Below are 27775 nucleotides of genomic sequence, written 5' to 3'. Positions count from 1 at the left end.
ATTGCCGACTTGTGTGGTAATTACCTCAACACATGTCAGTAAAGGTCAATTCATAAAGCCTACAACATGCGGTAATGGTACAAAAAATAAAGTCTGCTTTGAAGTGGTGAAAAGAATTCGGAGTATGTGAGAGTAGCTGTGACTCACAAGCAGAAGCAGTGAAAACTGTGACTGACAGCAGCAAGGAGCCAATAGAAACAGCCCCTGTTCTCCTGCAAGTCTGGATGATGGAATCTGATAGGACCCGCAGCCTTCACCGGCGGGACAAGCTTTTAAACCCTCCCCCCAGGAAACAGCAGTGCGATCAGAACAAAAAAACAGGCTTCCCCTGCATACCTTCGTCTGTTTAACCTCTTGAGTTCCTGTTTAAAGATGTGTAGGAGCTAGTGGGGAAAATAACCTAAGCTTGGCATGTGTAGCATTTCTTGATGTTCTTCTAAGCTGTGGCAACTAAATAGAATGTTAATAAAGACTAATAGATAGCTTCAGAGCAGATTCAGAACATCTAAAGGGATGTCGGGATGCCTGGCAATGCCCTCACTGCACGGAACAGCTTGTAACAACACAGTGACACTCCACACTGCTCTAGGTTTTAGTCAATGGGCTTCGGTTATTTACTGAACTTCTGCCGCACTTGTGAACATCTTTATGAATTAGCACACAAAAGCCTAAAATACTGAATGAAGTATTTTCCCAGACCAGATTTTTTTTCGCACAGCCTTTTATGAATCGACCCCAATGTCGGTATTCTCTACAGGGTCTGCGCTCGGCAACTGGGGACTGGAGGACAGCGAGGGCAGCCTTGTTAGGATCCAAAGGTTCCCCTCTTCTAAGGCAAGTATGTGATTTTAGTACTATTTTACATCTCAAGTACACTTTAAATAATTTTGAGTGGATGTAAATTTTATCTAAATGTATCCAGTTTGGAAACAGACCAATCATGCATTTGAATGGTGGCTAGTTCATTCCTAAAGCTGAATAAAATTAGCACAACATTTGCATCAACTCAGATTTATTGGCATCGCATTGACCATCCCTAGCATTGGGTTGAAAGGAATGTCTGAACAGATGGGGTTCCAAAGCTGCAGATAACAATAAGCAATCCCCTCTCACTGCCCAATGAGTCCTTTTTAAGGCTAGGAACACACAGGCAGGAAAAAACGCATATCACAAACGCACATAACAAAAGTCAATGGAAACGCAATAGTATGCATTTTAAGTGCGTTTTCCATGCGTTTTTCTGTGCATTTTTGGTTAAAAAATGTGTTTTATGATGCATTTCAGCTTCCTGTAGTCTTCTTAGCGATTAGCATAAAATGCAAAAGAAAAACGCAAGAAAAACGCATACAAAACACATATGCGTCTTGTATATGCAAACCGCAAATGCATTAAAATGCACGCAAAACGCTTGAAAAACGCATCTGCGGTGAAAAAACCCCCCACTAACATGAACATACCAAAAACACATGCAACATAAAATGAAACAGGACATAAAATGCAGCATTTCATGTTATGTCTGCACCCAGCCTCAAAGGGAACCTGAGGTGAGAGCGATATGGAGGCTGCCATATTTATTTCCTGTTAAGCAATACCAGTTGCCTGGCTACCCTGCTGATCCCCTGCCTGTAATACTTTCAGCCATAGCCCCTGAACAAGTATGCAGCAGATCAGGTGTTTCTGACATTATTGTCAGAATCTGACAGGATTAGCTACATGCTTGTTTCTGGTGTGATTCAGACACTACTGCAGCCAAACAGATCAGCAGGGCTGCCAGGCAACTGGTATTGTTTAACAGGAAATAAATATGGCAGCCTCCGTATACCTCTTACTTCAGGTGTCTTTTAAGGTGAAAACAACCTGCGGGCGGAAATGGTTATTTTTGCAGTCCTCACTGTAAAGTAAAGGTATCCATACACTGATCGATTTGCCATCAGATTCGACCAACTGACAGATCCCTATCTGATCTAATCTGATCAGAGAGGGATCATATGGCTGCCTTTACTGCAAACAGATTGTGAACCGATTTCAGCCTGAAACCAATCACAATCTGTTGTGGTGGTGGTGGTGGTGGTGCTGCGGCCGTTCCCCCTCCCCCGCACGCCCGCATACATTACCTGCTCCGCCGGCGCGACTCCAGTCCCCAGGTCACCGCTGCTCCGTCTCCGCTCTGGTCTCCAGGTCCAGCATGCTTTACTTCTTCCTGCCCGGCAGGAAGTTTAAACAGTAGAGCGCCCTCTACTGTTTAAACTTCCTGCCGGGCAGGAGGAACTGAAGCATGCAGGAGACCAGCGCGGACACGGAGCAGCAGTGACCGGGCGTAGTCGTGCCGGCGGAGCAGGTAATGTATTGCCGCTCTATTGCGTCGGTCGTCGGGTACTCGAACGCCGCTAGCGACGCTAATTTTCCGCACGGAGCGATCGACGGGATCGGATGAAAAGGATCGAAATTTGGCGTGTAGCGCGAACGATTGGCAGCAGATTCGATCCCAGTGATCGAATCTGCTGTCGAAACGGTGGCGAATCGGGCCAGTGTATGGCCAGCTTTAGAGTAAAAGAAAAGAAAGATCTGGTTCATTGAGGAATGCTGCGTCTGTTTTATTTCATTGATGATTTTCCTGAGAATCGGCCACGCCCTGTAATGTCACCTCTTCCATGCCGACGCCCACACGCACTCCTGATAACAGAGAACACAGGGATAAAGGTTCCTGAACCCGCAGGGTGGATGCCGCCATCTTTATGTGTCTGGCAGTTATTGTGTTCTGTTTCTGACCGCAGCGACTGAGGGAAGCCACATTCACACACATGTTCCGGAAAACACCTGGAAGAGCATATACTGTGATTAAAATAAGAGCACCTTTTAATTTAGGGGTAAGCTGTTACCTACACGCTACCTATGCCTAACACTAACCGACCCCCTACCTAAACCTAACACTAACCTACCCCCTACCTGAGCCTAACCCTAACCTACCCACTACCAGGGCCGGCGCTACCATAGAGGCAAAGGAGACAATTGCCCCAGGGCCCCAGAGCCTGTATAGGGGCCCCCAGTGGCTACAAGAGGAAAAAAAATTCAAAAAAGAACTTATAGTTTTTGAGAAAATTGATTTTAAAGTTTCAAAGGAAAAAAAATACACATTTAAAAACCTGCCGACTTTAACGGTTAATAGCAAATTCACCTTGAATGCTAGAAACCCTAAATTTGCAGGACATGTTAAGGAGATAATTGGGAATAAGAGGAAAAAACAATTTTTCAAAAAGACCTTATAGTTTTTTGAGAAAATCGATTTTAAAGTTTCGAAGGAAAAATGTATACTTTTAAATGCGGTAAATGTCACTTTTAGTAGCAAACCTAACGGTAGTGTAATTTTACATGCATCAAACAAAAGCGCAATAAATTTCCTGACGGGGTTTCCAGGGGGTCAATACGCAGCCGCAGCGCTTTGGCCAGGGATCGCTATACAGCCGCAATATGGCTGTATGAAGATCCCTAGCATTTTTTCCTATTTTCCCAATTTTTTTTTTATGTTTAGAGTGTGGGATTTTTTTTTTTAATTATGTGGGGTCCCCCCTCCTGAAACTTTTTAACCCCTTGTCCCCCATGCAGGCTGGGATAGCCAGAATGTGAAGCTCCGACCGATTGGGGCTTCACACCCTGACTATACCAGCTGCAAAAAAGGTCCCTTAATGCCGATTTTTGTTCCGGGCTATCTGTTGGGGGGCCCCCCAGGTTTATTTTGCCCTGGGGCCCCATTGTTGCTTACACCGGCCCTGCCCGCTACCTATGCCTAACACTAACCTGCCCGCTACCTATGCCTGTCACTAACCTACCCGCTACCTATGCCTAACACTAACCTGCCCGCTACCTATGCCTGTCACTAACCTACCCGCTACCTATGCCTAACACTAACCTGCCCGCTACCTATGCCTGTCACTAACCTACCCGCTACCTATGCCTAACACTAACCTACCCACTACCAGTATTCTCCCCAGAATTTTTTTCCAACCGGGTGGCATAAAAAAGTAGCTGGGTGTCATGAAAAATTAGACGGGTGGGGCGAAATGAGAGAATGCAGGGCCGGTGCTTCGCTGCACAATTCTGCTTACAGCATAGGAGGAGGTGAGCCAATGACAGCCGGGTGCTCACCAAAACTAGCCGGGTGGAGCACCCAGCTAAAAGAGCCTGGGGAGGACACTGCCGCTACCTATGCCTGTCACTAACCTACCCTAACACTAACCTACCCGCTACCTATCCTTAACACTAACCTACCCATTACCTATCCTTAACACTAACCTACACGTTACCTATCACTAACACTAACCTACCCGTTACCTATGCCTAACACTAACCTACCCGCTAGCTATGCCTAACACTAACCTACCCGTTACCTATCCCTAACACTAACCTACCCGTTACCTATGCTTAAAACTAACCTACCCGTTACCTATGCTTAAAACTAACCTATGCGTTACCTGAGCCTAACACTAACCTATCCGGTACCTATATCTAAGATACTTGCCTCTGGATCTTAACTACTTTAGGACCTGCATGGCAGGGCGTAGATTTCAATCAGCCGCCGCTACGGACATCCGCCGTTTTCATCACTCCCGCCGATCTCGCCGCTGAATCCTAGCCGTGTCCCATCGCAGCTCACTTGCTCAGCCTGTCTCTATGGCGGCAGAGTAATGTGACCCGGTCAGGAGCCGTTTTCATTGGCTCCTGGCCCTGTCTTTCAATGTAAGCAACTCCCATTGGATTACATTGGTAGGCAGGGTCAGGAGCCAATGAAAGCGGCTCCTGACCGGCTCACAGGAACTCTGCTGTCATAGAGACGGCAGAGTGGGTGGCCCAAGTTCTTGCGTCAGGTACGTGCGTCGGGATTCCGCCGTTTCTGTACCAGCGTTTTCTGTATGCATAGCACCGCCCCAGCTCAGTGACGTACTATCTGCTGGGCAGGGTGTGCTGATAGCGTCATATGCATAGCGCCGCCCATTGCTCAGTGACGTACTACCTGCTGGGCAGGGTGTGCTGATAGCGTCATATGCATAGCGCCGCCCATTGCTCAGTGACGTACTACCTGCTGGGCAGGGTGTGCTGATAGCGTCATATGCATAGCGCCGCCCATTGCTCAGTGACGTACTACCTGCTGGGCAGGGTGTGCTGATAGCGTCATATGCATCGCACCGCCCCCGCTCAGTGACATACTACCTGCTGGGCAGGGTGTGCTGATAGTGTCATATGCATAGCGCTGCCCATTGCTCAGTGACGTACTACCTGCTGGGCAGAGGTGCTGACAGTGTCATATACATAGACACTCCCCCGGCTCAGTGACGTAATTCCTGCTGGCAGCATGCGCCAACAGCATCATATGCATCGCACCGCCCCCGCTCAGTGACGTACTCCCTGCTGGGCAGAGTGCGCCGACAGCGTCATATGCATTGCACCGCCCCCGCTCAGTGACGTACTCCCTGCTGGGCAGAGTGTGCTGACAGGGTCATATGCATAGCACCGCCCCCGCTCAGAGAAGTATTACCTGCTGGGCAGAGTGTGTTGACAGGCTCATATGCATAGCACCGCCCCCGCTCAGAGAAGTATTACCTGCTGGGCAGAGTGTGTTGACAGGCTCATATGCATAGCACCGCCCCCTGCTTGCGGCTCGCACACCCTTTGCCGCCCCTTGCGCAGTCCCTGCTGGACAGGAAGTCACTGGGATTCCCGTTTTCCCTGTCATATTTGCGTCGTTCCGCAGATGCACGCCGCAGCACCAGCAACAAATTTAAAATTCCTGCATCACGTATTGACTTCAATGCAGTCCGCCGCCACTGCGCACGGTAATGCGCTGTTGACTTTGCAGCAGGTCGGTGGCGAATCAGAAGCTTCTGGCACAACGCAACGGGGTAGGTGTACTGGGCCACATAAACTTTTATTGCTGTTGCGTTAGCCTGGCTGCAGGGGCCTATCTGTATGCTGGCCAGTTCAGGAATAGGATGTGGCCTGGTGTGCTTTTCTGTGAGGAAAGTCCTACTCTGTGCCCAGGACTGGAGATATGCTCTGGATATCTGCGTAAAGCAGTTGGAATTGACCTGCTGTTACTCTGCCGGTCTCTCGTCTGCCAACTGACTGCGCGGTCACCAGCAGGCGACTCTTATCGTTCCTTGCACTTCACCTTATCGCGGATTTATGACTATTGTTTATGCTGGTGAAGTTTGGACACTTGTTTTGCGGTATTATTACTGCAATAGAAGTCTATATTGTCCCAAGGTCCCCCGACAGCGCAATATACTTTGCACAGTTTATTATTGTAGATGTGATATATATTTCTAACTAGGAAGGGAGGTTTTTGCTTTTTAGAGTGGACATTCTTCTGCAGAAGAGTTGCTACATAGGGAGTTGTTTGTATTAAAGAGAACCCGAGGTGGGTTTTAAGAATGCTATTAGGACACAGAGGCTGGTTCTGCATATGATCACCAGCCTCTGTTACTATACTGTAGCCCCCCAGCCCCCCCCCCCACCTGCGCTCTGCTGTCCCCATAAATTAAACCGCTAGCGACATGCAGCGTGTCGCTAGCTGGCAGTTTACCTTAATGCTGCCTGTCACCACCACTCCCTCGCCTCCTCTATAGTGCCGCTTCCTGCCTGCGTCCCTTCCCTCCAATTAGCTTACAGAGGCTGGGAGGGAAGGGACGCAGGTGGGGAGCGGCGCTATAGAGGAGGCGGGGGAGCGGCGGTGACAGGCAGCACAAAGGTAAACGGCCTGCTAGCGACAAGGTGCGTGTTGCTAGCACTGCATTTTTTTTTCTGGGGGACAGCAGAGAACGGGGGGAAGGAGGGGGCACAGTACAGACACAGAGGCTGGTGATGGGGCACAGTGATTACCGGGAAAAGGCCAGTGCCCCAGCATGCCACAGTGTAGCGCCGCCTATGGCTTTCCTGAACGACGCATACTAACGGTTGCGGTGTGAGCATATGTCTATGGATTGTATTCTCCGCTAGGTCCCATGGGAGCGCAGTGCTGTACAATCATCAACTGATCATGTGGGGAATTAGTTTTGGAACGAGTGCTGTTAAAATAGTGGTATTGAGGGGAAATTTGGGTATCCATGGCACCCAATAAATAGTGGGTTCTGGATCCAGAAGGCACCTAAATTACCCCTCAATGCTGCTACTTCAATGGGCACCTACGGCAACCCCCCAGAATTTCAATGTATATTTTGCAGTGATTGGCAGCGGGGGGTGGTGATTGGTGGCGGGGGACAATTAAAGTTAGGCGTGGGTGATAGGTGGTTAACCTCCCTGGCGTTATTATTATTATCATTTAGTATTTATATAGCGCCGACATATTACGCAGCGCTGTACAGTATATATATTGTCTTGTCACTAACTGTCCCTCAAAGGAGCTCACAATCTAATCCCTACTATTATCATATGTCTATGTTTGTATTATGTAGTGTAAGTACTGTAGTCTAGGGCCAATTTAGGGATGAGCCAATTAACTTATCTGTATGTTTTTGGGATGTGGGAGGAAACCGGAGTGCCCGGAGGAAACCCACGCAGACACGGGGAGAACATACAAACTCCTTGCAGATGGTGCCCTGGCTGGGATTCGAACCGGGGACCCAGAGCTGCAAGGCGAGAGAGCTAACCACTACGCCACCGTGCTGCCCGTTATGATTATTTCCGGATTTTATGGTCTTTTCTGAACGTTTCAGACCTTAAAATCAGGAAAAAATCTTGCCGCCTGAGTCCCTGCAGCAGCCCCTGCTCTCACTCACCTCCCTGGCAACAGCACTGCAATTTTATCTCTGTCCTCCGGGTGGCGCTGTAACTCTGTAGTGAGATCACCGACGGCAATCTCACCAGAGTGATTCAGAGCCTCCATGGAGAGGAAGTAGAGTGGCTTCCTCCATCCGGATCCCCCGGGAGGTGGTTAAAAACGCCCGCTGTTCGCCACTGCTCTGCATTGAGCTCCTGGCCCAAGCGTAGCTCGGGGTTACCGCCAGGGAGGTTAAAGAGACTCTGTAATAAAAAAAAAGTCCCCTGGGGGGTACTTACCTTGGGAGGGGGAAGCCTCAGGGTCCCAATGAGGCTTTCCCCTCCCCTGTAGCTGCAGGCAGTCCAGCGCTGGTTCCCCCGAAGTGTCCCGGGATCCTCCCCCGACAAGCACTGGCAAGGCCTGATATATTTACCTTCCCGGCTCCAGCGGGTGGCGCTGTTGCGGCTCGCAGCACGGAGATAGGCGGAAATAGACAATCTCTGTCGAGTCCGCTCTACTATGCAGGTGCAGGAGACTTGCGTATGTGCAGTAGAGCGGCCCGACAGCAATCTTCTATTTCTGCCTATCTCCGAGCAGAGAGCCAATACTGCGCCTGCGCTGGAGCTGGGAAGGTAAATATTTACATCTCCGCTGTTCGGTGGGGCACAGCGAGACCGTCGTGGGACACAGGAGGACGGGGGAAGGCTCAATAGGATCCGGAGGCTTCCCCCACCTGAGGTGAGTACCCCCCAGGGGAACATTTTTTAGTTACAGGTGTTCTTTAAGATTAGGCATGGGGAAGGTTATGGTTAGGCGTTGGGGGGTGGGGTTAAGGTTAGGCATCAGGTAGGGTGCTTGTGCGGTGAAGGGGGGTGGCGGTTAGGGTTAGTCTTTAAGAAGGGTATCAGTTTATATGTGTGTTGGGGGGGTGGTACATGGTTATTGACAGGCTTCGGGGGGATGTGTGGAAGTAGGGTTAGGTCTAGCTATAGTAAAATATTGGTATTTAATACCGATATATTACGATCCTTCTTTACACTTTAATAGCAGAATATCTATAAATGTACCTACTATCGGCTTTCCTGGGCGCCCAAACGCCGCCCTTTTATTACGCACATGAGAACAAGCAGGATTGGTGGTGAATGTGTGGGCGGAGTCCCGCAGTGCGGGCTACAGGAGAGTACAATGTGGAATCCTTAAAAAAAAACCTGTAACTAAGAAAAAGTTCCCCAGGGGGGTACTCACCTGGGGTGGGGGAAGCCTCCGGATCCTATCGAGGCTTCCCCCGTCCTCCTGTGTCCCACGCCGGTCTCGCTGTGCCCCTCTGAACAGCGGGGATGTAAATATTTACCTTCCCGGCTCCAGCGCAGGCGCAGTATCGGCTCTCCGCTCGGAGATAGAAGGAAATAGCCAATCGCTGTTGGGCCGCTCTACTGCACAGGCGCAAGTCTCCAGTACCTGCACAGTAGAGCGGACCAGACACAGATCGGCTATTTCCATCTATCTCTGAGTTGAGAGCCGCAACAGCGCCACCTGCTGGAGCCGGGAAGGTAAATATACCCAGCCTTGTCAGGCTTGTCGAGGGAGGATTGCGGGACACTTCGGGGGAGCCAGCGCTGGACTGCCTGCAGCTACAGGGGAGGGGGAAGCCTCATTGGGACCCTGAGGCTTCCCCCTACCGAGGTGAGTACCCACCAGGGGACTTTTTTTTGTTACAGGTTCTCTTTAAGGACATCATGGTGCAGCTGAACCCATGCTACATGAGTAATCAGAAAGACAGATGCCCTCTGCTCAAAAAGATAAGCAACAGCATAATAATCTTTAAAGAAAACATATCAAATCCTGCAATAAATCTGCAGTGTGTCTACTTCCTGCTTTCATGGAAGCAGACATAGGGTTCATGTCCTGTATTTACAAATTAGCTGTTCTACCGAGGCAGCCGGCTGACACCGCTGAGGGATCAAATTACACTTCTTGTTAGTCACAGATGAAGGGGAATTAGACAGGCTAAACTCTCTAAATACATACAGGGTGCATTTCTCTATGGTTTCCTTCTGTCCTGTGCAAGAGTTCAGGTCCACTTTAAAAATAACATAATAAACAAAATTGCTATTTTTTTAACACTATTCATTTATGAATTGAATAGTCAGTGTTTGCAGATTGTAAAATCTTTCCTCTGCCTGACTAACATTATGAAGTGTGTCACAGATGGCGACATCTTTAGTCCTGTCAGGTGCAGCTCAGAGGAATGTTTGTGAATGGAGAGTTCTGAAGCCAGTCTCCCAGAATGCTTGGGGGGGAGGGTGGGGCAACATACGGCAATATATAGATGTAGGAAGTGTTTCTGATGCTGAAACGAGGAAAACAACCGCAAAACTGGGTCTCCTGAATCATTCACTGCATTCTACTACCGTGTTTCCCCTAAAGTAAGACATCCCCTGAGAATAAGGCCTAGCAGGAATTCCTAGCATGCTTGAAATATAAGACATCCCCTGAATGTAAGCCCTAGAAGCAGCCCACATGACACCAGCAAGTCACGCTCAACACAAAGCTTGGATAGAGGAGAGCAGCAGTATAATGTGAGTTCTACAGTCCTGTATATGTGTCAGGCAACTTGTGTTTTTGTTGGAGCCAGCCCTCCTGATCTGTTGTGATAAGCATCAGCAGCACTTCACCTCTTCCCAGGACACACAGCTTATCCTAACATAGCTCTGGGGAGCCTGACAGAGTTCTCTGCCTGCAAGAAATAGACTCTTACCCCCATGATCAGCAGAATCCATGTCTTGTAAGTGACAGCCGATATCTGCAAACCACAAGCTCTGTGCATGCTGCTTGTGTTTCAGCAAGGCATGCAGTATATACATTTTGTATAGGAAAACTTCCAGCGTTCCCACAAAAATAAGACATCCGCAGAAAATAAGCCCTAGCACATCTTTTGGTGCAAAACTTAATATAAGACAGTGTCTTATTTTCGGGGAAACATGGTATATAGTGGGTTGCAAAAGTATTCGGCCCCCTTGAAGTTTTCCACATTTTGTTACATTACTGCCACAAACATGAATCAATTTTATTGGAATTCCACATGAAAGATCAATACAAAGTGGTGTACACGTGAGAAGTGGAACGAAAATCATACATCATTCCAAACATTTTTTACAAATAAATAGCTGCAAAGTGGTGTGTGCATAATTATTCGGCCCCCTTTGGTCTGAGTGCAGTCAGTTGCCTATAGACATTGCCTGATGAGTGCTAATGACTAAATAGAGTGCACCTGTGTGTAATCTAATGTCAGTACAAATACAGCTGCTCTGTGAGGGTCTCAGAGGTTGTTTAAGAGAATATTAGGAGAAACAACACCGTGAAGTCCAAAGAACACACCAGACAGGTCAGGGATCAAGTTATTGAGAAATTTAAAGCAAGCTTAGGCTACAAAAAGATTTCCAAAGCCTTGAACATCCCACGGAGCACTGTTCAAGCGATCATTCAGAAATGGAAGGAGTATGGCACAACTGTAAACCTACCAAGACAACGCCGTCCACCTAAACTCACAGGCCGAACAAGGGGAGCGCTGATCAGAAATGCAGTCAAGAGGCCCATGGTGACTCTGGAAGAGCTGCAGAGATCTACAGCTCAGGTGGGAGACTGTCCATAGGACAACTATTAGTCATGCACTGTACAAAGTTGGCCTTTATGGAAGAGTGGCAAGAAGAAAGGCATTGTTAACAGAAAGCATAAGAAGTCCCGTTTGCAGTTTGCCGCAAGCCATGTGGGGGACACAGCAACCATGTGGAAGAAGGTGCTCTGGTCCGATGAGACCAAAATGGAACTTTTTGGCCAAAATGCAAAACGCTATGTGTGGCGGAAAGCTAACACTGCACATCACTAAGAATGCACCATCTCCACTGTCAAATATGGTGGTGGCAGCATCATGCTCGGGGGGTGCGTCTCTTCAGCAGGGACAGGGAAGCTGGTCAGAGTTGATGGGAAGATGGATGGAGCCAAATACAGGGCAATCTTGGAAGAAAACCTCTTGGAGTCTGCAAAAGACTTGAGACTGGGGCGGAGCTTCACCTTCCAGCAGGACAACGACCCTAAACATAAAGCCAGGGCAACAATGGAATGGTTTAAAACAAAACATATCCATGTGTTAGAATGGCCCAGTCACAGTCCAGATCTAAATCCAATAGAGAATCTGTGGCAAGATGTGAAAACTGCTGTTCACAAACGCTGTCCATCTAATCTGACTGAGCTGGAGCTGTTTTGCCAAGAAGAATGGGCAAGGATTTCAGTCTCTAGATGTGCAAAGCTGGTAGAGACATACCCTAAAAGACTGGCAGCTGTAATTGCAGCAAAAGGGGGTTCTACAAAGTATTGATTTAGGGGGCTGAATAATTATACACACCCCACTTTGCAGTTATTTATTTGTAAAAAATGTTTGGAATGATGTATGAATTTCCTTCCATTTCTCACGTATACACCACTTTGTATTGGCCACGTGCAGTGGCGTAGCTAAGACGCTATGGGCCCCGATGCAAGTTTTACAATGGGGCCCCCCAAGCACTCAATACATAACAAATGATACGGCGCACCAAAACCTGCCAAAGACAACTACAGTGTCAGAGGTGCAAGAAGGGGATGGGGAGCAGCTTGTTACTGATTACCCCCAAGCACTCTATACATAGCAATCCCTGCCAATGGCAACTACAGTGTCAGAGGTGCAAGAAGGTGATGGGGAGCAGCTTGTTACTGATTACCCCCAAGCACTCTATACATAGCAATCCCTGCCAATGGCAACTACAGTGTCAGAGGTGCAAGAAGGGGATGGGGAGCAGCTTGTTACTGATTACCGCCAAGCACTCTATACATAGCAATCCCTGCCAATGGCAACTACAGTGTCAGAGGTGCAAGAAGGGGATGGGGAGCAGCTTGTTACTGATTACCCCCCAAGCACTCTATACATAGCAATCCCTGCCAATGGCAACTACAGTGTCAGAGGTGCAAGAAGGGGATGGGGAGCAGCTTGTTACTGATTACCCCCCAAGCACTCTATACATAGCAATCCCTGCCAATGGCAACTACAGTGTCAGAGGTGCAAGAAGGGGATGGGGAGCAGCTTGTTACTGATTACCCCCAAGCACTCTATACATAGAAATCCCTGCCAATGGCAACTACAGTGTCAGAGGTGCAAGAAGGGGATGGGGAGCAGCTTGTTACTGATTACCCCCCAAGCACTCTATACATAGCAATCCCTGCCAATGGCAACTACAGTGTCAGAGGTGCAAGAAGGGGATGGGGAGCAGCTTGTTACTGATTACCCCCAAGCACTCTATACATAGCAATCCCTGCCAATGGCAACTACAGTGTCAGAGGTGCAAGAAGGTGATGGGGAGCAGCTTGTTACTGATTACCCCCAAGCACTCTATACATAGCAATCCCTGCCAATGGCTACTACAGTGTCAGAGGTGCAAGAAGGGGATGGGGAACAGCTTGTTACTGATTACCCCCAAGCACTCTATACATAGCAATCCCTGCCAATGGCTACTACAGTGTCAGAGGTGCAAGAAGGGGATGGGGAGCAGCTTGTTACTGATTACCCCCAAGCACTCTATACATAGCAATCCCTGCCAATGGCAACTACAGTGTCAGAGGTGCAAGAAGGGGATGGGGAGCAGCTTGTTACTGATTACCCCCAAGCACTCTATACATAGCAATCCCTGCCAATGGCAACTACAGTGTCAGAGGTGCAAGAAGGTGATGGGGAGCAGCTTGTTACTGATTACCCCCCAAGCACTCTATACATAGCAATCCCTGCCAATGGCAACTACAGTGTCAGAGGTGCAAGAAGGGGATGGGGAGCAGCTTGTTACTGATTACCCCCAAGCACTCTATACATAGCAATCCCTGCCAATGGCTACTACAGTGTCAGAGGTGCAAGAAGGGGATGGGGAACAGCTTGTTACTGATTACCCCCAAGCACTCTATACATAGCAATCCCTGCCAATGGCTACTACAGTGTCAGAGGTGCAAGAAGGGGATGGGGAGCAGCTTGTTACTGATTACCCCCAAGCACTCTATACATAGCAATCCCTGCCAATGGCAACTACAGTGTCAGAGGTGCAAGAAGGGGATGGGGAGCAGCTTGTTACTGATTACCCCCAAGCACTCTATACATAGCAATCCCTGCCAATGGCAACTACAGTGTCAGAGGTACAAGAAGGGGATGGGGAGCAGCTTGTTACTGATTACCCCCAAGCACTCTATACATAGCAATCCCTGCCAATGGCAGCTACAGTGTCAGAGGTGCAAGAAGGGGATGGGGAGCAGCTTGTTACTGATTACCCCCAAGCACTCTATACATAGCAATCCCTGCCAATGGCAACTACAGTGTCAGAGGTGCAAGAAGGGGATGGGGAACAGCTTGTTACTGATTACCCCCAAGCACTCTATACATAGCAATCCCTGCCAATGGCAACTACAGTGTCAGAGGTACAAGAAGGGGATGGGGAGCAGCTTGTTACTGATTACCCCCAAGCACTCTATACATAGCAATCCCTGCCAATGGCAACTACAGTGTCAGAGGTGCAAGAAGGGGATGGGAGCAGCTTGTTACTGATTACTCCCAAGCACTCTATACATAGCAATCCCTGCCAATGGCAACTACAGTGTCAGAGGAGCAAGAAGGGGATGGGGAACAGCTTGTTACTGATTACCCCCAAGCACTCTATACATAGCAATCCCTGCCAATGGCAGCTACAGTGTCAGAGGTACAAGAAGGGGGTGGGGAACAGCTTGTTACTGATTACCCCCAAGCACTCTATACATAGCAATCCCTGCCAATGGCAACTACAGTGTCAGAGGTGCAAGAAGGGGATGGGGGGCAGCTTGTTACTGATTACCCCCAAGCACTCTATACATAGCAATCCCTGCCAATGGCAACTACAGTGTCAGAGGTGCAAGAAGGGGATGGGGGGCAGCTTGTTACTGATTACCCCCAAGCACTCTATACATAGCAATCCCTGCCAATGGCAACTACAGTGTCAGAGGTGCAAGAAGGGGATGGGAGCAGCTTGTTACTGATTACCCCCAAGCACTCTATACATAGCAATCCCTGCCAATGGCAACTACAGTGTCAGAGGAGCAAGAAGGGGATGGGAGCAGCTTGTTACTGATTACCCCCAAGCACTCTATACATAGCAATCCCTGCCAATGGCAGCTACAGTGTCAGAGGTGCAAGAAGGGGATGGGGAGCAGCTTGTTACTGATTACCCCCAAGCACTGTATACATAGCAATCCCTGCCAATGGCAACTACAGTGTCAGAAGTGCAAGAAGGGGATGGGGAGCAGCTTGTTACTGATTACCCCCAAGCACTCTATACATAGCAATCCCTGCCAATGGCAACTACAGTGTCAGAGGAGCAAGAAGGGGATGGGAGCAGCTTGTTACTGATTACCCCCAAGCACTCTATACATAGCAATCCCTGCCAATGGCAGCTACAGTGTCAGAGGTGCAAGAAGGGGATGGGGAGCAGCTTGTTACTGATTACCCCCAAGCACTGTATACATAGCAATCCCTGCCAATGGCAACTACAGTGTCAGAAGTGCAAGAAGGGGATGGGGAGCAGCTTGTTACTGATTACCCCCAAGCACTCTATACATAGCAATCCCTGCCAATGGCAACTACAGTGTCAGAGGTGCAAGAAGGGGATGGGGAACAGCTTGTTACTGATTACCCCCAAGCACTGTATACATAGCAATCCCTGCCAATGGCAACTACAGTGTCAGAGGTGCAAGAAGGGGATGGGGAACAGCTTGTTACTGATTACCCCCAAGCACTCTATACATAGCAATCCCTGCCAATGGCAACTACAGTGTCAGAGGTGCAAGAAGGGGATGGGGAACAGCTTGTTACTGATTACCCCCCAAGCACTCTATACATAGCAATCCCTGCCAATGGCAACTACAGTGTCAGAGGTACAAGAAGGGGATGGGGAGCAGCTTGTTACTGATTACCCCCCAAGCACTCTATACATAGCAATCCCTGCCAATGGCAACTACAGTGTCAGAGGTACAAGAAGGGGATGGGGAGCAGCTTGTTACTGATTACCCCCAAGCACTCTATACATAGCAATCCCTGCCAATGGCAACTACAGTGTCAGAGGTGCAAGAAGGGGATGGGGAACAGCTTGTTACTGATTACCCCCCAAGCACTCTATACATAGCAATCCCTGCCAATGGCAGCTACAGTGTCAGAGGTGCAAGAAGGGGATGGGGAGCAACTTGTTACTGATTACCCCCAAGCCCTCTATACATAGCAATCCCTGCCAATGGCAACTACAGTGTCAGATGTGCAAGAAGGGGATGGGGAGCAGCTTGTTACTGATTACCCCCCAAGCACTCTATACATAGCAATCCCTGCCAATGGCAACTACAGTGTCAGAGGTACAAGAAGGGGATGGGGAGCAGCTTGTTACTGATTACCCCCAAGCACTCTATACATAGCAATCCCTGCCAATGGCAACTACAGTGTCAGAGGTGCAAGAAGGGGATGGGGAACAGCTTGTTACTGATTACCCCCAAGCACTGTATACATAGCAATCCCTGCCAATGGCAACTACAGTGTCAGAGGTGCAAGAAGGGGATGGGGAACAGCTTGTTACTGATTACCCCCAAGCACTCTATACATAGCAATCCCTGCCAATGGCAACTACAGTGTCAGAGGTGCAAGAAGGGGATGGGGAACAGCTTGTTACTGATTACCCCCCAAGCACTCTATACATAGCAATCCCTGCCAATGGCAACTACAGTGTCAGAGGTACAAGAAGGGGATGGGGAGCAGCTTGTTACTGATTACCCCCCAAGCACTCTATACATAGCAATCCCTGCCAATGGCAACTACAGTGTCAGAGGTACAAGAAGGGGATGGGGAGCAGCTTGTTACTGATTACCCCCAAGCACTCTATACATAGCAATCCCTGCCAATGGCAACTACAGTGTCAGAGGTGCAAGAAGGGGATGGGGAACAGCTTGTTACTGATTACCCCCCAAGCACTCTATACATAGCAATCCCTGCCAATGGCAGCTACAGTGTCAGAGGTGCAAGAAGGGGATGGGGAGCAACTTGTTACTGATTACCCCCAAGCCCTCTATACATAGCAATCCCTGCCAATGGCAACTACAGTGTCAGATGTGCAAGAAGGGGATGGGGAGCAGCTTGTTACTGATTACCCCCCAAGCACTCTATACATAGCAATCCCTGCCAATGGCAACTACAGTGTCAGAGGTACAAGAAGGGGATGGGGAGCAGCTTGTTACTGATTACCCCCCAAGCACTCTATACATAACAATCCCTGCCAATGGTAACTACAGTGTCAGAGGTGCAAGAAGGGGATGGGGAGCAGCTTGTTACTGATTACCCCCAAGCACTCTATACATAGCAATCCCTGCCAATGGCAACTACAGTGTCAGATGTGCAAGAAGGGGATGGGGAACAGCTTGTTACTGATTACCCCCAAGCACTCTATACATAGCAATCCCTGCCAATGGCAACTACAGTGTCAGAGGTGCAAGAAGGGGATGGGGAGCAGCTTGTTACTGATTACCCCCAAGCACTCTATACATAGCAATCCCTGCCAATTAGAGTTGAGCTGAAATTTTCGTAATTTCGCATTACTATAATTACGCATGCGAAATTTGCGATTACGATGCGAAATTAGCGTAGCGAAATTGCCATTAAAATCGTAATTGAAAATACCGTAAGCGTAATTTTCAACGCGAAATTTCGTGTTTCGTATCATGCCGTAATTTCGCATTAAACGCTACCGTAATTTCGCGTTAAACCGTAACGCTCCGTATAATATAAAAAAGCCGCCGACTTTAAGGGTTAATAGCAAAGCCCCCTTAAATGTTAAGAGCCTCAAATTTGGAGAATATATTAAGGAGATCAGGAGGAATAAAAGGAAAAAAAAATTTTTCAAAAAGACCTTATAGTTTTTGAGAAAATCGATGTTAAAGTTTCAAAGGAAAAATGTAAACATTTAAAAACCCGCCGACTTTAACGGTTAATAGCAAAGCCTGCTTAAAGTTTAGGAACACCAAATTCCCAGGGTATATTAAGGGGATCAGTGGGAATAAGAGGAAAAAATTTTTTTTCAAAAAGACCTTATAGTTTTTGAGAAAATCGATTTTTAAGTTTCAAGGGCGAAAATGTCTTTTAAATGTGGAAAATGTCAGTTTTTTTGCACAGGTAACAATAGTGTATTATTTTCATAGATTCCCCCAAGTGGGAAGAGTTTTACTTACTTCGTTCTGAGTGTGGGAAATATAAAAAAAAAACGACGTGGGGTCCCCCTCCCAGACCTCTTTAACCCCTTGTCCCCCATGCAGGCTGGGATAGCCAGAATGCGGAGCACCGGCCGCGTGGGGCTCCGCACCCTGACTATACCAGCCCGCATGGTCCATGGATTGGGGGGTCTCGGAAGGGGAGGGGCAGCCAAGCTTTCCCCTCCCCCTCCGAGCCCTTGTCCAATCCAAGGACAAGGGGCTCTTCTCCACCTCCGATGGGCGGTGGAGGTGGAGGCCGCGATTTCCTGGGGGGGAGGTTCATGGTGGAATCTGGGAGTCCCCTTTAAAAAGGGGTCCCCCAGATGCCCACCCCCCCTCCCAGGAGAAATGAGTATAGAGGTACTTGTACCCCATACCCATTTCCTTTAAGAGTTAAAGTAAATAAACACACAGACACTTAGAAAAAGTATTTTAATTGAACAAAAAACATAACCACGAAAAAAGTCCTTTAATATTCTTAATTAACCATTAATACTTACCTGTCCCTTTAAATAAATGATCCCTCGCAATATCCTCGGAAATGTTCTATCAGTTACAATGTAACAAAGTTATTACAATGTATCAACTTTGTTACATTGTAACTACGCCGCACCCGACGCCACTCGCCGCTCAGCCGCCGCATACGCGTCCGTGCAGGACGCTAAGTCCCCGCAGCTCCCGCTGTCCACCCCGCCCACATCTGTCACCCACATGTCACCCACATGTGGGTGACATGTGGGTGACATGTGGGAGAGGCGGGGAGGGCAGCGGAGCCGGCGGGGACTTAGCGTCCTGCACGGACCCGACAGAGCTCTGAGCTATAGCTCAGAGCTCTCTAAAGCATCTTTGTATTTGGGCTCCAAGGAGCCCCATTGGTCCTTAGCAGACCAATGGGGTTCCTTCAAATCAGAAGGAACCCCATTGGTCTGCTAAGGACCAATGGGGCTCCTTGGAGCCCAAATACAAAGATGCTTAGAGAGCTCTGAGCTATAGCTCAGAGCTCTGTCGGGTCCTGCAGCGCAGACGCGGTGGCGGCGGCGGCGGTGAGTGACGTCGGGTGCGGCGTAGTTACAATGTAACAAAGTTGATACATTGTAATAACTTTGTTACATTGTAACTGATAGAACATTTCCGAGGATATTGCGAGGGATCATTTATTTAAAGGGACAGGTAAGTATTAATGGTTAATTAAGAATATTAAAGGACTTTTTTCGTGGTTATGTTTTTTGTTCAATTAAAATACTTTTTCTAAGTGTCTGTGTGTTTATTTACTTTAACTCTTAAAGGAAATGGGTATGGGGTACAAGTACCTCTATACTCATTTCTCCTGGGAGGGGGGGTGGGCATCTGGGGGACCCCTTTTTAAAGGGGACTCCCAGATTCCACCATGAACCTCCCCCCCAGGAAATCGCGGCCTCCACCTCCACCGCCCATCGGAGGTGGAGAAGAGCCCCTTGTCCTTGGATTGGACAAGGGCTCGGAGGGGGAGGGGAAAGCTTGGCTGCCCCTCCCCTTCCGAGACCCCCCAATCCATGGACCATGCGGGCTGGTATAGTCAGGGTGCGGAGCCCCACGCGGCCGGTGCTCCGCATTCTGGCTATCCCAGCCTGCATGGGGGACAAGGGGTTAAAGAGGTCTGGGAGGGGGGACCCCACGTCGTTTTTTTTTTATATTTCCCACACTCAGAACGAAGTAAGTAAAACTCTTCCCACTTGGGGGAATCTATGAAAATAATACACTATTGTTACCTGTGCAAAAAAAACTGACATTTTCCACATTTAAAAGACATTTTCGCCCTTGAAACTTAAAAATCGATTTTCTCAAAAACTATAAGGTCTTTTTGAAAAAATTTTTTTTCCTCTTATTCCCACTGATCCCCTTAATATACCCTGGGAATTTGGTGTTCCTAAACTTTAAGCAGGCTTTGCTATTAACCGTTAAAGTCGGCGGGTTTTTAAATGTTTACATTTTTCCTTTGAAACTTTAACATCGATTTTCTCAAAAACTATAAGGTCTTTTTGAAAAAAAAATTTTTCCTCTTATTCCTCCTGATCTCCTTAATATATTCTCCAAATTTGAGGCTCTTAACATTTAAGGGGGCTTTGCTATTAACCCTTAAAGTCGGCGGCTTTTTTATATTATACGGAGCGTTACGGTTTAACGCGAAATTACGGTAGCGTTTAATGCGAAATTACGGCATGATACGACTGTAATGCGAAAATTACGCGAAAATTACGCTTACGCGAAATTTCGCGAAATCCTTCTTCATTACGATTATGTACTTACGGCCATAATCGTAATTACACTAATTACGCGAAATTTCGCAAAATCGTAATTAGGTCATTACGCTCATCTCTACTGCCAATGGCAACTACAGTGTCAGAGGAGCAAGAAGGGGATGGGGAACAGCTTGTTACTGATTACCCCCAAGCACTGTATACATAGCAATCCCTGCCAATGGCAACTACAGTGTCAGAGGTGCAAGAAGGGGATGGGGAGCAGCTTGTTACTGATTACCCCCAAGCACTCTATACATAGCAATCCCTGCCAATGGCAACTACAGTGTCAGAGGTGCAAGAAGGGGATGGGGAGCAGCTTGTTACTGATTACCCCCAAGCACTCTATACATAGCAATCCCTGCCAATGGCAACTACAGTGTCAGAGGTGCAAGAAGGGGATGTGGAGCAGTTTGTTAAGGATTACCACTATTCAAAGTATCTATGGAAGTGATTATTACCAGCACAGGACTAATAGAGAGCTAATACTTTAGTTGAGGGAGGACCCTTTGGAGCCCCTCTGGCCCGATGCGGTCGCTACCTCTGCGACCCCTATTGCTACGCCCCTGGTCACGTGGAATTCCAATAAAATTGATGAATGTTTGTGGCAATAATGTGACAAAATGTGGAAAACTTCAAGGGGGCCGAATACTTTTGCAAGCCACTGTATGTCACTACAGGGCCTCTTGAATAGTATAGTGCTACCATCCTCAGGTGCAGACAATATACAGCGGTTACAAGAAATAAATTACAGCAGGTTCTTGTGAGCTTACAATCTAAACTAAACGATGATCATGCAACCAATAACGCTCACTCGAGACAGGAATACTGTGTCCGAGGGGAGCGGGCCGTTTTATAAGATACGTCCCGCAGCTGTGCGGGATTTTACGTTCCGCTTTTCCAATGAGAAGCGCAGCTGCGCACAGCCCACGAAGCTGAGCTCCATAGATTCATGTTGCTATTTTTACTATAAAGTAGAAATTGTTTGTTGGCAAAACTTTAAAAAATGAATCATGCAGGAAGTTATAAAAAAAAATCCCCCTAACATACTTATATTTCAAGTCATTTCCCCAGCAGGACAATGGGAGTTTAGAGAGTGATGGACAATGATAGCAGTGAGCGCTAAACAAAACCGGGGAGGGGTCCCGGGAAAAGCTTCCACGATTTCTCCTCCGGTCTGCAGGCTTTACAGCTGTTTTCACATAAACAGAAGGCTTCAGTTTGGCCCTTCCAGGCAAGTAATGTAATTTACCCTGACCCCTCCCCGGGGTGGGTTGCAGAGCAAGACAGATGAAAAGCTATGCATTAAAAATCCTATGTCTACATGTCTGGTGGTTGCAACAAAGATGAGAATGTAATAAGGCAAATCGGAACTGAGAGTAATGTGAGCTTATCAGGGGCGTAACTAGAAATCACTGGGCCCCCCTGCAAAACTTTGGATGGGGGCCCCTCCCACCAATCATCTATAATAATCTCTGTGTCTTGCTACTGCACATGTGCGCAGTACGGACAGCTGAACGGGACCAAGGAGCGAGGTGTGCGTGCGGCAGATGCCTGCGTGGGCATGTGCAGCGGGTGAGTGCGCGCGCATGCGCACTGACTGGCGGCAGCGGCGGTAGAAAAAAAGACCTAGAGCCCATTTTTAAACGGGCTTAGATCTCCTAGTAATTGTATGATTTGTTATCAGTGGCTGAGCAGATGCAGTCATTAGAACAATATCAAGAATAGAAAGCTTTTTCTCTCCGTGCCCAGACTCCTGAAACATCGCTACAGTAGACAGCACTTAGGGAGTAGAAAGGCTTGGGGTAGAACAGAGTTGTACAAAAGACCCTGATGCACTCTGAATAGGGGCTGTCTACAAATCTTTGCCTGCAAACTTTGTATGACTCCTTATCAATGGCTGAGCAGATGCAGTCATTAGAACAATTGTGCAGAGAGCAGCACGTTTTTTTCTCTCCTTGCCCATAGTTTTCAGTCTCTCAGGACTGGGCCCCCTGAGGTTTCTGGGCCCCCCTGCGGCTACATCCCTTGCAAGGTCTACTGCTAAGCCCCAGGAGCTGATCTTTTGATCTTCCCTGTTGTTCTGAGTGGCCATTCATCCCATTAAAGGGGTTCTGTCCAATGCATAAAAAAAACAAAAACTGACACTTCGCAAATCGCTACACTTTTTAAAATCGCTAACAAAATCACCAGAAAACGCTCATGACATTGCTCACAAAACACTCATTAGAAATGCCAGCGATTGCAATTAGCGATAGCGCTTTGTAGTGGGTTCCAGGCCTGTGGAGGAAGTTTCTCTCCCTCTTTAAAGCCTTCTGATTGGTCCTTTAAAGGGGTTCTGTGCGATGTATAAAAAAAAAAACTGACGCTTACCTGGGGCTACTATCGGCCTCCTGCTGCTGAAATGTCCTGTGCTGTCCTTCTACGATCTTCCGTTCCCCGCCTCTCCGGGTCCCGCAGGTGTCTCCGTTATTTGGCGACTTCCACCTGGAGTTGCCAGTACGAGTCCCCGCTGCGCACGCTACACGCCATCATGCCGCCTGCTACGTGTAGCGTGCGCAGTGGGGACGTGTACTGGCAACTTCAGGTGGAAGTGGTCAATTAACGGAGTCACCTGCGGGACCGGAAAAGGAGCCAGGATGACGCCGGGGGACCTCGCGGCCTACGGTGGGCTGGAGGAAGCCCCAAGTAAGTGCAAATTGTGTTTTTTAAAGGTGCTCAGTATCCCTTTAACGAACAATCGTCTGCAGATCAGATCCACCGGGATGGATTTGAAAGAGATACATTTCTTCAGTCGCTATCTTTGGAGGTCTTTTGCAAACTATGTTATAACAATTATCGGCAGATCGATCTCTGATCTCTCATTTCACAGACTTATACATCTCAGGTGTGTATGTGGCTGTTCCATGGTTAGCAGTGGCGTAGCTAAGGAGCTATGGGCCCCGATGCAAGTTTTACAATGGGGCCCCCCAAGCACTCTATACATAACAATTGATACGGCGCACCAAAACCTGCCAATGGCAACTCCAGTGTCAGAGGTGCAAGAAGGGGATGGGGAGCAGCTTGTTACTGATTACCCCCAAGCACTCTATACATAGCAATCCCTGCCAATGGCAACTCCAGTGTCAGAGGTGCAAGAAGGGGATGGGGAGCAGCTTGTTACTGATTACCCCCAAGCACTCTATACATAGCAATCCCTGCCAATGGCAACTACAGTGTCAGAGGTACAAGAAGGGGATGGGGAGCAGCTTGTTACTGATTACCCCCAAGCACTCTATACATAGCAATCCCTGCCAATGGCAGCTACAGTGTCAGAGGTGCAAGAAGGGGATGGGGAGCAGCTTGTTACTGATTACCCCCAAGCACTCTATACATAGCAATCCCTGCCAATGGCAACTACAGTGTCAGAGGTACAAGAAGGGGATGGGGAGCAGCTTGTTACTGATTACCCCCCAAGCACTCTATACATAACAATCCCTGCCAATGGCAACCACAGTGTCAGAGGTGCAAGAAGGGGATGGGGAGCAGCTTGTTACTGATTACCCCCAAGCACTCTATACATAGCAATCCCTGCCAATGGCAACTACAGTGTCAGAGGTACAAGAAGGGGATGGGGAACAGCTTGTTACTGATTACCCCCAAGCACTCTATACATAGCAATCCCTGCCAATGGCAACTACAGTGTCAGAGGTGCAAGAAGGGGATGGGGAGCAGCTTGTTACTGATTACCCCCAAGCACTCTATACATAGCAATCCCTGCCAATGGCAACTACAGTGTCAGAGGTGCAAGAAGGGGATGGGGAGCAGCTTGTTACTGATTACCCCCAAGCACTCTATACATAGCAATCCCTGCCAATGGCAACTACAGTGTCAGAGGTGCAAGAAGGGGATGGGAGCAGCTTGTTACTGATTACCCCCAAGCACTCTATACATAGCAATCCCTGCCAATGGCAACTACAGTGTCAGAGGTGCAAGAAGGGGATGGGGAACAGCTTGTTACTGATTACCCCCAAGCACTCTATACATAGCAATCCCTGCCAATGGCAACTACAGTGTCAGAGGTGCAAGAAGGGGATGGGGAGCAGCTTGTTACTGATTACCCCCAAGCACTCTATACATAGCAATCCCTGCCAATGGCAACTACAGTGTCAGAGGAGCAAGAAGGGGATGGGAGCAGCTTGTTACTGATTACCCCCAAGCACTCTATACATAGCAATCCCTGCCAATGGCAACTACAGTGTCAGAGGTGCAAGAAGGGGATGGGAGCAGCTTGTTACTGATTACCCCCAAGCACTCTATACATAGCAATCCCTGCCAATGGCAACTACAGTGTCAGAGGTGCAAGAAGGGGATGGGGAACAGCTTGTTACTGATTACCCCCAAGCACTCTATACATAGCAATCCCTGCCAATGGCAGCTACAGTGTCAGAGGTACAAGAAGGGGATGGGGAGCAGCTTGTTACTGATTACCCCCCAAGCACTCTATACATAGCAATCCCTGCCAATGGCAGCTACAGTGTCAGAGGTGCAAGAGGGGGATGGGGAACAGCTTGTTACTGATTACCCCCAAGCACTCTATACATAGCAATCACTGCCAATGGCAACTACAGTGTCAGAGGTGCAAGAGGGGGATGGGGAACAGTGTGTTACTGATTACCCCCAAGCACTCTATACATAGCAATCCCTGCCAATGGCAGCTACAGTGTCAGAGGTGCAAGAGGGGGATGGGGAACAGTGTGTTACTGATTATCACTATTCAAAGTATCTATAGAAGTGATTATTATGAGCACAGGACCAATAGAGAGCTAATACTGTAGTTGAGGGAGGGCCCTTCAGGGCCCCTCTGGCCCAAGGGCCCCGATGCGGTCGCTACCTCTGCACCCCCTATTGCTACGCCCCTGATTGTTAGTAAGATTTACATTACAGGATAATGATCATTTATTCACTTACTGTTGATGTATTCTCAAGCAATCAGATCCTGGTGCTGACCAAGCTACATATCAATAAATCTGTAAAAAAATAAAAGTAAAGTGTAAAAAAACAAATAAAATGTAAAGATATATGGAATGAAATACACAACACAGGACTGACGCTCGAGTTTATCTTTATTAACCTCCCTGGTGGTAATTCCGAGTCAGGCTCGGGGTTGGAAATCCGCAGCTCAGAGCGGTGACCCCCGAGTTAGACTCGTGGTGACCGCCGCGAGGTCTATGCACAGCAGTGGTGGGCAGCGGGCATTTTCTCTCACCTCCGCAGGGATCTAGACGCCGGCAGCCATTCTTCTTCCTGTCCTCTGAGGCTCTGCATTCCCTGGTGATATCACCGGCTGTCGTCGCTTTAGGGCTGCAGCGCCACCCGGAGTACGGAGGGAGAACTGCAGCACTGGATCCCAGGGAGGTGAGTAGTGCTGGGGCTGCTGCAGGCTTCCTGGCGACACCATTTTTTCCGCATTTTAGGGCGTGCTTAAAATTGCACCACTTTTAGACCCTAAAGTATGGAAACAATCATACCGCCAAGGGGGTTAAAATGGGATTATACTCCCAAAACTAAAATTTAAGTAACTACTCTTAGGCCCAGTGCACACCAAAACCGCTAGCGGATCGTCAAAACGCTAGTGGTTTTGGGAGCAGAGAGCCGATATTTGCCGGGTGCACACCGAGCGGATTTTGTATGTGATCCGCCGGCCGCATCCGCATCAGCATCCGCGTGGCTAATGTATCTCTATGGGCTGGTGCACACCGGCGGTTTGAGGTTTTAAGCAAGCCGCAAACGTGCAGCAAGAGGCACGTTTGCGGCTTGCTAAAAACCTCAAACCGCGGTGTGCACCAGCCCATAGAGATACATTAGCCACGCGGATTTTCAAGCAGATTCGGCCGGCGGATCCGCCCAGTGTGCACCGGGCCTTAGTTACATAAAAGAACATTAGAAAGCATTGTCAAGTGTTTCCGAGTCGGCTCGCCTGTGTGTTCCCCTGGTCCCTGCTTCCTCCTGGGCTGCCTGCATCAGACGTCAAGTCATCACCACGTCACCACCGCGCGATGACACCTGAAGTCCTGTAGCGGTACTGCAGGCTGTCACCACCACGTGATGACACCTGATGTCCTGTAGCGGTACTACATGCTGTCACCACCACGTGATGACACCTGGTGTCCTGTTGTGGTAGTGCAGGCTGTCACCACCGCGCGATGACACCTGAAGTCCTGTAGCGGTACTGCAGGCTGTCACCACCGCGTGATGACACCTGATGTCCTGCAGCAGTACTGCAGGCTGTCACCACCGCGTGATGACACCTGATGTCCTGTAGCGGCACTGCAGGCTGTCACCACCGCGTGATGACACCTGGTGTCCTGTAGCGGTACTGCAGGCTGTCACCACCGGGTGATGACACCTGATGTCCTGCAGCGGTACTGCAGGCTGTCACCACCGCATGATGACACCTGATGTCCTGTATCGGTACTGCAGGCTGTCACCACCGCGTGATGACACCTTATGTCCTGTAGCGGTACTGCAGGCTGTCACCACCGCGTGATGACACCTGATGTCCTGTATCGGTACTGCAGGCTGTCACCACCTCGTGATGACACCTGATGTCCTGTAGCGGTGCTGCAGGCTGTCACCACCGCGTGATGACACCTGATGTCCTGTAGCGGTACTGCAGGCTGTCACCACCGCATGATGACACCTGGTGTCCTGTAGCAGTACTGCAGGCTGTTAGTGTGCGGCGCCCATGGAGGAGTCGGCTTTCCGGGCTCTCTTCGCCTGTGTGTTCTCTTGGTCTCTGCTTCCTCCTGGATGAGCGGCTGGTCACTAGTAAGTAGGCAGATCTACCTGTGACCTGTGGCTGTGTGACTGTCCCTAAAGGGTAAGGGTTCACGAGGGTAAGGGTTCACGGGGGTGAGGGGGAAGGGGGTGCAATTTTTACACCCTCGCCCTGGGTGAAATTTAGCCTAGAAACTGCCCTGCATCAAGTACAACCTGGGCCCCCTCTGCTCCAGGGCCCCATGGCAGTTGCTATTGCTACGACCTCGCCTCCAACACACTTTAATCCACCCTCCCCATTGTACAATTAAAGGACAACTGAAGTGAGAGTGATATGGAGGCTGCCATTTTTATTTCCTTTTACACAATACCAGTTGCCTGGCAGCCCTGCTGGTCTATTTGGCTGCAGTAGTGTCTGCATATCACCAGAAACAAGCATGCAGCTAATCTTGGCAGATCTGACAATAACGTCAGAAACACCTGATCTGCTGCATGCTTGTTCAGGGGCTATGGCTGGAAGTATTAGAGGCAGAGGCTCAGCAGGGCTGCCCGGTAACTGGTATTGCTGAAGAGGAAACAAATACGGCAGCCTACATATCCTTCTTGCTTCAGTTGTCCTTTAAAAGAAAAGCATTCAGACCCCTTATGTCTGGTACACACCACGCAATTT

At 48.8% G+C, this 27775-nt stretch overlaps 1 long non-coding RNA gene across 1 annotated transcript in view; it reads right to left on the bottom strand.

Moving 5' to 3' along the window:
* LOC137564464 (uncharacterized) overlaps positions 1-27775 on the bottom strand; it is a 656659-nt gene that overhangs the window by 336817 nt on the left and 292067 nt on the right. Inside the window, exon 4 of the long non-coding RNA XR_011030605.1 lies at positions 25297-25355. This is a non-coding gene — a long non-coding RNA (uncharacterized lncRNA). The remainder of the gene's footprint in view (positions 1-25296; positions 25356-27775) is intronic.

Source organism: Hyperolius riggenbachi, chromosome 3 (assembly GCF_040937935.1).
Source record: "Hyperolius riggenbachi isolate aHypRig1 chromosome 3, aHypRig1.pri, whole genome shotgun sequence".
In the NCBI taxonomy this organism is placed as follows: domain Eukaryota; kingdom Metazoa; phylum Chordata; class Amphibia; order Anura; family Hyperoliidae; genus Hyperolius; species Hyperolius riggenbachi.
This window is presented reverse-complemented; position numbering and strand designations above follow the sequence as displayed.